At 46.9% G+C, this 13,635-nt stretch overlaps 1 protein-coding gene across 1 annotated transcript in view; it reads left to right on the forward strand.

The window, feature by feature from the left end:
- Positions 1-13,635, forward strand: part of LOC140391775 (transmembrane protein 182-like) — a 154,045-nt gene that overhangs the window by 51,575 nt on the left and 88,835 nt on the right. The window lies entirely within an intron of this gene.

A 13,635-nucleotide genomic window follows, 5' to 3' on the forward strand; every position in this document is an offset into this window, starting at 1 on the left:
CAGTTCCACAGATATTCGGTCATGATCTCTACAGTTCAGTAATTACTGACAACAAATGTGATAAATTACAAATTTACTAGGATCATGAGCTCAGAACATAAACACCAGGTATCATTCTCAAGTCACACCTTTGTTCTTCCTCCAGCTTTTGAATATGTTTCTTGTGTCACAATAATCAGAATCTTCACGTTGCTTGTGGTGTGATCCGACCAGAGCATTGTACAATTTGATCAGAATTTTCTGACTTATATTTGATTGGTTTGTCCATGTAGTCACCACTGACCATTACTTTAAGCGGTATAGCTATATTAATAGCATTAACTGTAACGATACATCAAGATTAATTTAACAGCATCCCTGCAGTGTCTGCCACATAGATAGAGAAGAGGAGGAAAATCATAGGAACAGCATCACCTCAAGACATATCAGTCAAACGTGGACACACACCATTGTGTCTCCATGTGTTCAAAATCTAGAAATGCCTTATAATACATATTATGCGATTGCCACATTTCAGCTGTTCAATAAGAAAATGCACCATCACTTTCCTAGGCAACCAGGGATTGGCAATAAATGTGGTTTTCCCAACATTGATGCATATCCTAAGAACAAATTAACATTGCAAGCTCAATTTTTAAAAATCCACCTGGCAAACTAGGTTCCAAATGGGTGAATACTATTTATTAATGTTAATATGTGGCTCCAATGGGAAGGAGTCAATCGTTGAAACTGATTACTGTACTATATAGAAGCACGCCATCCCCTCTATCATTTTGTACCTTATTGCTTCTTTCAAATTGGATTTTCATGTGGCCTCAAGTTGGGATGAGGAAGTTTGATTTGGAAGCGTTCCTGATTGTGAACTGTGAAGATTATACAGGTTCAAAACTTATGCCAGGATTTGAGTCCATAATCTGGGTTAACATTTTACTGCTGTACTGAAGGAATTCTGCTTCATTGGTGTCACAGGTTGAGCATCCCTTATCCGAAAAACGAAACATTCCAAAACCGCACATTTGTTATCAAGCGCCGACATGATATTATGAATGGGAAATCCCTCAAGGCTCCTGGGCGACCGTTCCCAATGTCCTGCACATGTGCAGTTCCCAAAGTTCTGCACATCTGCAGTTCCCAATGTTCCGCACATGTGCAGTTCCCAATGCATGCCGCATATGCGCGGTTACCAATGTCCTGCTCATGCACAGTATATTCCAAAATCTGAAAAATTCCAAAATGCAATACACAAATCGGCCCCCCAAGCATTACAGATAAGGGTTGTTCAACCTGTATTACCTTGGAGATGACAAACTGAACCTCTGCCTGACAACTCCAGATGATGTAAAAATTTCCATGGCACTATTCAAAAAAATGTAAGTGGTGTTCTCCTAGCCCCTTGGCAAAAGTTTTTATTCTAGCCATAAATTCCAGATTAGCTGGCCGTCTTATTGCTGTTTGTGGAACTTTGTTGTGTGCAAATTGGCTGCCATGCTTACATACTCAATAATAGTGACCACATTTAAATATTAAGACATTTGCTATGAAACATCCCTTAGGACATAAAAATCAGTATATAAATGAAAAGCATTAGAAATCACAATCAGTATTCTTATAGAATTGTCTGCAGTAAAGTTACCATAGTCCCAGATGACCATATGCTGCTTTACCCTTTGAGGGGGAGAGTTGACTAGTGGTGGTTTAACCTGAGGACCGCCACACTTCAGGTGAGGGGCAGCAGGGCCTTCATAAGTAACCTCAGCCGGTGCAGGAATCAAACCCATGCTGTTGGCCTTGCTCTGCATCAGAAACCAGCTGTCTCGCTAATTGAGCTAAACCTGATAACCTTGCTGGGTTTCCTAGTGGCCTACTGGGGAGCTCCCCTGCTCACTGGCATTCTCGACCTGATTGAGTCCCCATCCCCCAATCCCACCCTGCCCTCAATCACCTTTGGCCTGGACGTCTTGGCAATCCTGGGTCTCTGGTGGGTATATCATTGGCAGTTGCCACCACTCCCAGCGGCACTGCTGGCAAAGAGAAGCAGGTTTCAGTGTGCAAGACTTTGGCAGCTGGGATTCTGAAAGGCCTGAAAGTGGCCACTTAAGGCAATTAATACCATTGGGCCACTCCATGGAATTAATAAGCCCCTTGTCAGGCCAATTAAATCCACCCGATGAGATCCAGATACACATGGATCCCTGAAAGTTGCCACCCAGGTTGATAGGGTTGTGAAGAAGGCCTATGGAGTGTTGGCCTTTATTGGTAGAGGGATTGAGTTCCGGAGTCGGGAGGTCATGTTGCAGCTGTACAGAACTCTGGTACGGCCGCTTTTGGAGTATTGCGTACAGTTCTGGTCACCGCATTATAGGAAGGACGTGGAGGCTTTGGAGCGGGTGCAGAGGAGATTTACCAGGATGTTGCCTGGTATGGAGGGAAAATCTTATGAGGAAAGGCTGATGGACTTGAGGTTGTTTTCGTTGGAGAGAAGAAGGTTAAGAGGAGACTTAATAGAGGCATACAAAATGATCAGGGGGTTAGATAGGGTGGACAGTGAGAGCCTTCTCCCGCGGATGGAAATGGCTGGCACGAGGGGACATAGCTTTAAACTGAGGGGTAATAGATATAGGACAGAGGTCAGAGGTAGGTTCTTTACCCAAAGAGTGGTGAGGCCGTGGAATGCCCTACCTGCAACAGTAGTGAACTCGCCAACATTGAGAGCATTTAAAAGTTTATTGGATAAGCATATGGATGATAATGGCATAGTGTAGGTTAGATGGCTTTTGTTTCGGTGCAACATCGTGGGCCGAAGGGCCTGTACTGCGCTGTATCGTTCAATGTTCTATGGAGTTATATTTAAGAAGCTTCAGTAGGTTTGAGCCAGTATGAACAATAGCACGGTAAGCAAGCAGTTTAAGATTGGATTGGATTTGTTTATTGTCATGTGTGCAGAATCAAGATGCATGAAGAACTTTAAGGAACACCACATCAGTATTCAGCATATGCATATATTTTGGGGTTGGGAGACTTGTAGATAAACAGAATCCCTCAGTCTAGATTAATATTGTGGCTACAAGACACAGTCATCTGACCTGCTCCATTCTTCCGGGCCCCAATGTTCATTAATGTCTGACCTTCAAATTATTTTACATCTTTATGAACTGACATTAAATCCTTTCCTTGCAATGTTTGCTCCCAAGAGTTGCATTACTTTGATTTTCATCTGATGTGTTGCAGTTTTATGTTGTAATCTCTTGTGAACATCCTTGGCATTCACTTCACACACGTACCAAGCAATGCCCATCTCTGACAAGACAGGATATATCCATCACCCTTGACATTCAATAGTATTACCATCGCTGAGTCGCTCATTATCAACATCCTGGGGTGTTACCATTGTCCAGAAACTGAACTGGACTAACCATCTAAATACCTTGGCTACCAAAACAGGTCAAAGGCTGGAATCCTGCGGGTAGTAACTCACCTCCTGATTCCCCAAAGCCTGTCATAGAATCATAGAATCTACAGTGCAGAAAGAGGCCATTCCGCCCATCGAGTCTGCATCGACCCTTGGAAAGAGCACACTACTTAAGTCCACGCCTCCACCCTATCTCCGTAATCCAGTAACCCAATCTAACCTTTTGGACACTAAGGGGCAATTTAGCGTGGCCAATTCACCTAACCTGCACATCTTTGGACTGTGGCAGAAAACCAGAGCAGCCAGAGGAAATCCACGTAGACATGGGGAGGAAGTGCAAACACCACACAGTCACCTGAGGCCGGAATTGAACCCGGGTCCCTGGAGCTGTGAGGCAGCAGTGCTAATCACTGTGTTACTGTCCACCAAAAGTCAGGAATGCAATGGAATATTCTCCACTTGCCTGAATGAATGCAGCTCCAATAACAGTCAAGAAGCTCGACACCATCCAGGACAATGCAGCCGCTTGATTGTTACCCCTTCCACAAACATTCACTCCCTCCACCAAGGAACAGTAGCAGCCTTATGTACAATCTAGAAGATGCACTGCAGGGACTCACAAATGTTCCTTCGGCAGTACCTTCCAAACCCACGGCCACTACCATCTAGAAGGACAAGAGCGGCAGACACCTGACAACACCACCACTTCGAGGTTCTCCTCCAAGACCATCCTGACTGAGAAATATATCGGCATTCCTTCACTGTCACTGGGTCAAAATCCTGGAACTCCCTAACAGCACAGTGGGTGTACCTACAGTTCAGGGACTGTAACGGTTCAAGACGTCAGCTCACCACCACCTTCTGCAGGGCAACTAATGTGGGCAATAAATGCAAGGAGGCAAGGAGGTACACCCACAGTGCTGTTAGGGAGGGAATTCCAGGAGTTTGGCACAGCGAAAGTGAAGGAATGGTCATTTATTTCCAAGTCACAATGGTCAGTAACTTGGAGGGGAACCTCCAAGTGGTGGTGTTCCAAGCAATAAAAAAGTGACCTCTAAGCTAGTGTTAAGCTTAAATCAGATTCCCCTTTGATCCGGAAATGAAATGAAAATCGCTTAATGTCACAAGTAGGCTTCAAATGAAGTTACTGTGAAAAGCCCCTAGTCGTCACATTCTGGCACCTGTTCGGGGAGGCTGGTACGGGAATTGAACCGTGCTGCTGGCCTGCCTTGGTTTGCTTTAAAAGCCAGTGATTTAGCCCATTGTGCTAAACCAGCCCATGTCTTGATTTAAAATAACTATGTTCACTATTTTTCCACATCAGTTAATTTGGTATTTTGTGCTTTTTAGAGTCTTAAATATTAGTTATTTTGGTAAACTTATATTTATTTTCTCAATGACTAGGGAACTATTAATCCTAGGCTATGTTTTACAATACCAGCATAATTTTTATTACATTTTTTTTTTTCCGATTTCTTCTGGTATTTAATTTTTTTTCCTGCTGTCTCTTAAATTGTTTCAGTTTTTAGACAATTAAACAACTAAACAGAAAAGGAGGCTCCACAAATATCCCCATCCCCAGTGATGGAGTGGCCCAACAAGTGAATGAAAAAGACAAGGCTGAAGCATTTGCAATCACCCCAGTCACACATGCTGAGTGGAGAATACATTTTGCCCCCCCCCCTCCCCACCCCAGACCCCACCTAAACGTGCAGGGCACCCCTGGGCCCGATCCCCAATATGGAAAAAATGGCATATTGACAGCATTGACAATGACAGCCTGGCATGCTGGCAGTGCCCTGCTAGATGGCAGTGCCACCTGGACACCTTGGCAGTGCCAGGATGGCACCCACGTGGCACTGCCAAGGTGCCAGGCTGGAAATGCCAGTATGCCAGGTTGGCACTGCTCATGACACCTTGGCCAGAGGGAAAGCACCTTTTGAGTAGAATTCAGAGTTCTTGAACTTGGCTACTTGCGAACTCAGAAATGTCCTCATTCCTTTCTGTAGATGGTATTCCATGAGTAGCTATTTCAGTATCTGTCAGGACAGGTTGGGGTGCCCCAATCTTGTGGTGGGGAGGCAGTGGCATGATGGTATTGTAATAGTAATCCAGTGACCCAGGATAATGATCTGGGGACCTGGGTTCGAACCCCACCACAGCAGGTGGTGGAATTTAAACTCAATAAAATATCTAGAATTAAATTGATGATCAATGTAAAAAAACAATTGGTTCACTAATGTCCTTTGGGGAAGGAAATCTGCCATCCTTCCCTGGTCTGGCCTACTTGTGACTCTACACCCACAGCAATGTGATTGACTCTCAAATGGCCTAGCCAGCCACTCAGTTGTACTCAACCGCTACGGAAAAATAAAACCGGACCGACCACCCAGCATCGAACCAGGCACCGGAAAGGACAGCGGCAAACCCAGCCCTGCTGACCCTGCAAAGTCTTCTGTGGCTTGTGCCAAAGTTGGGAGAGCTGTCTCACAGACATAGCTATGCAACAGCCTGACATTGTCATACTCACAGAATCGTACCTTACAGACAATGTCCCAGACACTACTATTGCCATTCCTGAGTATGTCCTGTCTCAACGGCAGGATAGACCCAGCAGAGGTGGCAGCACACTGAGGGACGGAGTTGCCCTGGGAGTCCTCAACATCAAGGTCTCATGGCTTCAGGTTAAACATGGGCAAGGAAATCTTCTGCTGATTACCACATACCAGCCACAATCAGCTGATGAATCAGCACTCCTCCATGTTGAACACCACTTGGAGGAAGCACTGAGTGTGGCAAGGGCACAGAATATGCTCTGGGATGGGGACTTCAACGTCCATCACCAAGAGTGGCTAGGTAGTACCACCACAGACTGAGCTGAGAGTGTCCAAACGGACATAGCTGCTGAATTGGGACTGCAGCAGATGGTGAGGGAACCAACAAGAGGGAAAAACATAATTGACCTCACCCTCACCAATCTACCTGCTGCAAATGCACCTGTCCAAGACAGTATCAGAAGAAGTGACCACCGCACAGTCCTTGTGGAGACAAAGTCCCGTTTTCACATTGAGGATACCCTCCATCATGTTGCGTGGCACTAACAGCATGCTAAATGGGATAGACGTTGAAAAGATCTAGCAACTCAAGACTGGGCATCCATGAGGTGAGGTTTGTCATCATCAGCAGCAGAATTGCATTCAACCAAAATTTGAAGTGGGGGATATGCTGGGCAACCTCATGGCCCAGCATATCCCCCACTCTACCAAGCCATGGGATCAACCCTGGTTCAATGAAGAGTGCAGGAGAACATGCCAGGAGCAACATCAGGCATACTGAAAAATGAGGTGTCGACCTGGTGAAGCTGCAACACAGGACTACTTGTGTGCCAAACAGCATAAGCAGCAAGTAATCGACAGAGCTAAGCAATTCCACAATGAATGCATCAGATCTAAGCTCTGTAGTCCTGCCACATGTAGTCGTGAATGGTGGTGGACAATGAAACAACTCACTGAAGGAGGAGGCTACCCAAATTTCCCCATCCTTAATGATGGAGGAGCCCAGCACATATGTGTGAAAGACAAGGCTGAGGCATTCGCAGCAATTTTCAGTCAGAAGTGCCGAATGGATGATCTATCCCTGTCTCCTCCGGAGGTCCCCCGCATCACAGATGTCAGTCTTCAGCCAATACGATTCACTCCATGTGATATCAAGAAATGGCTGAAGGCACTGGATACTGCAAAGGCCATGGACCCTGACAATATTCCAGCAATAGTACTGAAGACTTGTGCTCCAGAACTTGTGCACCCCTAGCCAAGATGCTCCAGTACAGCTACAACACTGGATTCTACTCGACAATGTGGAAAATTTCCCAGGTGTGTTCTGTACACAAGAAACAGGACAAATTCAACCCAGCCAATTACTGCCCCATCTGTCTAGTCTCCATCATCAGCAAAGTGATGGAAGGAGTCATCAACAGTGCTATCAAATGGCATTTACTCAGCAATAACCTGCACAACGAATCTCAGTTTGAGTTCCGCCAGGGACACCCAGCTCCTGACCTGATTACAGCCTTGGTTCAAACATGGACAAAAGAGGTGAATGCCAGAGGTGGGGTGAGAGTGACTGCCCTTGTCATCAAGGCTACATGTGACCAAGAATGGCATCAGGAGCCCAAGAGAGGATCTAACCACCACCCCTTGACATTCCATGTTATTACCATCGCTGAATCTCCCAGAAGTCAGGGGTGTAATGGATACTCTCCACTTGCCTGGATGAGTGCAGCTCCAACAACAATCAAGAAGCTCGGCACCATCCAGGACAAAGAAGCCCACTTGATTGCTCCTCCTTCCTTAAACATTCAAACCCTCCCCCACCGACGAACAGTGGCAGCCATGCGTACCATCTACAATATGCATTGCAGTAACTCACCAAGGTTCCTTCGACAACACCTACCAAACTCACGACCACTACCATCTAGAAGGACAAGAACAGCAGGTAGCCTGGAAGCCCACCACTTGAATGTTCCCCTCCAAGCCACTCACCATCCTGACTTGGAAATACATCGCCGCGTCTTCACTGTTGCTGGAGCAACATCCTGGAACTCCCTCCCTAACAGCACAGTGGGTGTACCTACACCTGAAAGAAGGCAATTCGCCACCACCTTCTGAAGGGCAACTAGGGATGGGCAATAAATGCTGGCCTAACCAATGACAACCACATCCCGTAAATGTATAAAAAAAACCTCTCTCTTCAAATTGAGCACCTAATCCTAGCCACCAAAAATACATGTGTGCCAATTCCTTCATCCTTACAACACCTGGATGTCCCTCAAGCAGTTGGTCAAGGACTCTACAATGTACGCATGGAGGAATAATCACATGGATTCCCCATAATAATGGCACAATGGTTAGCGCTTCTCTCTCACCAGTTCTCAATGGCGGAACAGCAGACGATGCTATGATATCAACAGCTGCGATGACGGATGAAGGCCGCAGCAGTAGACAGATCCCCAGTTGTTGAGGTCCCTTGCCAGTGGAAGTGGACCTACCCTCTGTTAAGGACTATGGGTGGGATTCCGGTGAAGCCGAAGATCCCGTCGACGGAGAATCCTGCTGCAGATGTCTGCTGATATGCAACGGCATACCCACTTTAAAAAATGTCCCACACCAGTTATCTACCTCAAGGAAAGCAACACGCCCCCCCCCCCCCCAACACACACACAGACAAGCCCTTCGACAATCAGCGAGAGGTGATGGAGACAGGACCATGAAATCTGGAAGCCCCCGGCTTCGGACCAGCTGCAGGCGGTCGAGTTTGATTCAGTCATCTCACTTTTGGAATAGGAACAGGAAAACACTTTGGTTGCATTCTTCATGGGCGGCACGGTAGCACAGTAGTTAGTACTGTTGCTTCACAGCCCCAGGGTCCCAGGTTTGATTCCTGGCTTGGGTCACTGTCTTTGTGGCGTTTGCACGTTCTCCCCGTGTCTGCGTGGGTTTCCTCCGGGTGCTCCGGTTTCCTCCCACAGTCGAAAGATGTGCAGACTAGGTAGATTGGCCATGCTAAATTGCCCTTAGTGTCCAAAAAGGTTAGGTGGGGTTACTGGGATACCGGGATAGGATGGAGGTGTGGGCTTAAAGGGCCGGTGCTGACCTAATGGGCCGAATGGTATCCTTCTGCACTGTAAATTCTATGATTCTATGATTCTTCATGACTGAATAGCCCTCTTCAGGATCCACTGTGCCCACCCAGCATGGGGAAAGGACTAGAAAAGGTGCCCTAAAAATAGTCTGTTCTATCCCCAACGTGGCTGGAGACTGCATCCAGCAGGCTCATTTGCCTGTACGAATCCTCATGGATAATGAGGAAAACAATCGACTGGAACGGAGAACTGCTCTTGTTTCCCATGAACTCAGTTAGTCAACATTGATGTTGCTGCCCGGCAAGTGACCCGAAGTGCAGGCAAAGGGCAACCATGAGGAAATGGCAACGGTTACATCTCCATCTGGAGAGGAAAACCCGAGGATCAGCCCAGGATGCTTGGAATGGGATTTGCTATCAAGAACAAACTTGTCATCCGACTCTTGGAGCTCCCTGTCAGCATCAACAAGCTTGTGAGCCTCCGTCTACAACTTGCTAAGAACCAGTAGGCAACAGTTCTGAGTGCCTACACCCCAACCGCTGATGCCAATGATGAGTACAAAGAGCACTTTTATTTCACCCTGGACATCATATTCTCCAAAATTCCTCAGGAAGATAAGATATTCCTTCTTGCGGGCTTCAATGCCAGGATTGGAAAGGCTCCTAGCTCTGGCAGGGAATCATTGGGAAGGAAGGAGTTGAGAATTGCAATTTCAACAGGGTTCCCTTACTCACCAAATGTGCGGAACACCAGCTTGTTATCACTAACGCACTGTTCCGCCAAAAGGACAAGTTCAAGACTCCCTTGAGACATCCACAGTTAAAGAATTGGCACATGATCTACTTTGTCATCGTCCGATCCCGAGACCAAAAGGATGCCCTCATCACCAAAGCGGAAACCAGTGCAGGTGACTGCTGGATAGACTGGCTCGTCCACTCCTCTATGTCCATCAAACTCAACCATAATCAGCGAAGGATGAAGAATCAGCTCAAAAAAAGATTACCATTGAATGGCTTCAAGAGCCAAGGGTTCAAGTGAACTCACAATGTCTCCCCCAAAATCTGCCATTCTAATGAAGCAGAGGAAAACTGGAAAGAACTGAAGACAGCCACAATCATGAGCTGTGAAGAAACCATCGGTTACAAGGCCAGGAAAACCAAGACTGGTTTGACGTGAACGACCACACCATCCAAGACTTCATCGACAAGAAGAGTAAAGTTCTCCAGGTCTGGCAAAATGGCATAACCAGCAAGGCAAAGAAGAGAGCTCCTCAATCAGCCAAGGCGGAGGTACTATGGTGGCAGAGTTGTTAGCGGCAGGGACCTGTGTTCAATTCCGGCCTCGGGTGACTGTCTGTGGCGTTTGCACTTTCTCCCAGTGTCTGTGTAGGTTTCCTCCGGGTGCTCCGGTTTCCTCCTACAGTCCAAAGATGTGCAAGCTAGGTGGAATGGCCGTGCTAAATTACCCCATAGTGTCCAAAATGTTATGTTGGGTTACAGGGATAGAGTGGAGGTGTGGGTTTAAGTCGGGTGCCCTTTCCAAGGCTTGATGGGCTGAAAGGCCTCTTTCTGCACTGTAAGAGCTTGGAAAAATAAGAACCAATGGTGGGCTGAGAAAGCTAAGGAGCTGCAACTCTTCGCTGACACACACAACATCAGGGGCTTCTTCAGTGCCAGCAAGGCAATATATTGACCCAATATCCTAGGCCTCATCAGTGTGGAGTAAGGATCGAACTCTCTTGAGAGACAAGAAAACATCAGCCTTCAATGGAGAGAACACTTCAAAGAACTCCTAAACCATGATACAATCATAGATTCGGACATGTTTGAGGAAATCCCCCAACTCCCCATCAAAGATGATCTTGGACTCTCGACAAGCATGGACAAAATCAAAGACGTCATTAAACACATTGAGAATGGAAAAGCCGCACGAGTGGATGGGATTCTAGTGGAGATTTTCAAACTTGGAGTAGAAGACATCACCCGTCATCTCCATCAGCTGTTCCTGAAAATCAGAGACAGAAAAGAAATTCCTGCCGACCTCAGGGATGCTGTCATCGCCACCACCTTCATGAAAGGAGACAGAGTGGACCGTGGGAACTACCGAGGAATCGCCCTGCCCATCGGCAGGAAGACCATCGCCCAAATCGCTAGCCGCCTTCTGCCAGACTCTGAAGAAATTCTTCCGGAAAGCCAGCGTGGGTACCGACCAAACGGTGCACCAGTGAACATGATTTTTACTGCTTAGCAACTTTAAAACATTAAAAAAAAAAAAATTTAGAGTACCCAATTTATTTTTTCCAATTAAGGGGCAATTTAGCGTGGCCAATCCACCTACTCTTCACATCTTTGGGTTGTGGGGGCGAAACCCACACAAACATGGGGAGAATGTACAAACTCCACACAGGCAGTGACCCAGAGCCTGCCCCGATCCTGGGACCTCGGCGCCGTGAGGCAGCATTGCTAACCACTGCACCACCTTGCTGCCCTATTGCTTAGCAACTCTAAGAGAAAAGCCAGGAACAACATCAATCACTCTACATGGCCTTCAGCGATCTGATCAAAGCCATGTAGAGAGATTGATGTTGTTCCTGGCTTTTCTCTTAGAGTTGTCTGCCAGTGGCATATGCGTCGAGAGCCATGACTGACACAGAGAGCAGGTATGCACAGAAGTACTCTACTGCAGAAGTACCGCTCCAATACTATCCTGAGACGCATCAGTGGACATTTTGGTCTTCTTAGTCGGGTCAAAGAAGGCAAGGACGGGCACCGTTGTTAGTGAGACGCGCAGCGCTCTCCACTCTTGCTCGCGTTTCGCCGACCACTGAAAAACAACATATTTTATTATGGATTCCCTAAGCTGGGATGTCTTGGAGGCAAGGTTAGGAATAAACTTTCCCACAAAGTTAATCATTCCCAGTATGCACAAAATGCCCTTTTTGTCCGTGGGCTGTGGCATCTGCAGAATGGTTTTGATTTTTTCATCATCTGGCTGCACACCTTTTGCCGAGAGCCGATCTCCTAGAAAGGTGATGGTGTCAACGCCAACTAGGCATTTTGCCCGATTGAGCTTAAGGCCATTCTTGCTGACTCATTGAAGAACTTGAAAAAGCCTTGCATCATGCTCCTCAGTCGTGGACCTCCAGATTATAATGTCGCCGACGTATACACAAACACGCGGTAATCCTTCCACCACGTGCTCCATGTCATGATGAAAAATTTCAGATGCCAAGATAATGCCGAACGGCATTTGCAGGGAGCAGTAGCGCCCAAAGGGTGTGTCCAATGTACACAGTTTTGTGCTCGCCTCATCGCGCTTGGGCTGCCAGAAGCCTTGCGACGCATCCAGCTTGCTGACGCATGTTGCTCCAGCCATTTAGCACGCTATTTCTTCTCTCTTCAGGATAGGGTAGTGCTCCTTCTTAATGTTCAGGTTGAGATCCATAGGGTCCATACATACCCTCAGTTCGCCATTCCTCTTTTTCACACAGACCATGGATTTGACCAAGTCAGTGGGTTCTTCTATGCGCCTGATGACACCCAAGGCCGTCATTCTCTGTAGCTCATCTTTGAGCTTATCCCACAGCAGAGCAGGTGCCCTATCTGGGCATATGCACGACTGGTTTTGCATCCTCCTTGAGCTGAATGCAATACGTGAAGGGCAGAGTGCCAAATCCTTGAAATACCTCCGGATAATTCTGCATGATCGATTCCGCTGAGATATGTCGGCAGAGAGTCATGTGTGTCGCAGTGTACACCCTCTTGACGAGTCCAGGTTCTTCACACTCCTGCACCCCAATGAGCGATTTGCGCACTGTCTTCACTACGGAGAATAGTATTCTGAGCGCTACCTCCTTGATGGTGACATTAAGCGCGAATGCTCCTAAGGTCGCGATCCGATGACATTGTAATGCATCAGAAGTATGACTCTTGACATAATGTGCGGTTTGATTTTTAGCTGTTGCACCACCAAAAATGGGATCAGATTTGCCTTGCTCGCATATCGAAATTACATCTGATGGGTGTTCCATTAATCATTGTCGGGATCGTCCATCTGTCCTCAATGGTCCCCGCATTCACCTCACTGTGATTGCAAATTTTTAGAAAAACTTCTTTGTTTTGGCCGGTCGAACTATTTGAGTTGCTATCCAAAATCATGTTCACATTGGCCCGGTTGTTGATGCCTTTTTTCTTGTTCGCACACTTTGCCTCTTTTCGGACAACTGTTGGACCAAAGATGCATCGCATGGCGAAATGACCTGTTCTGCCACACTTGTGACAGACTTTTTTAAATGCAGGACATCGCTGCGGCAAGTGTCTGTTGCCACATTTCTGACACAAAATGGCAGATCCGTTTTTTGCCCAAAATGACACTCGCGTTGAGACCACGTTTCGTGTGATGCTGCAGAGTGGTATTCTCAAAATGTCCGCCCACACTGAGACCACGGTTATCTTTCACCTGCGCCACATTGCCCATAAAATGGCCACCCGCACTGAGACCCTGTTTCTTTCTCGGCTACGCCACAGTGCTTATGGCGCCAGCATCATCTCTGAGGTTGGCACCAACGTTTCTTGAGCTGAGGATG

The sequence above is a fragment of the Scyliorhinus torazame genome, chromosome 15 (genome assembly GCF_047496885.1).
Source record: "Scyliorhinus torazame isolate Kashiwa2021f chromosome 15, sScyTor2.1, whole genome shotgun sequence".
Taxonomy (NCBI): Eukaryota; Metazoa; Chordata; class Chondrichthyes; order Carcharhiniformes; family Scyliorhinidae; genus Scyliorhinus; species Scyliorhinus torazame.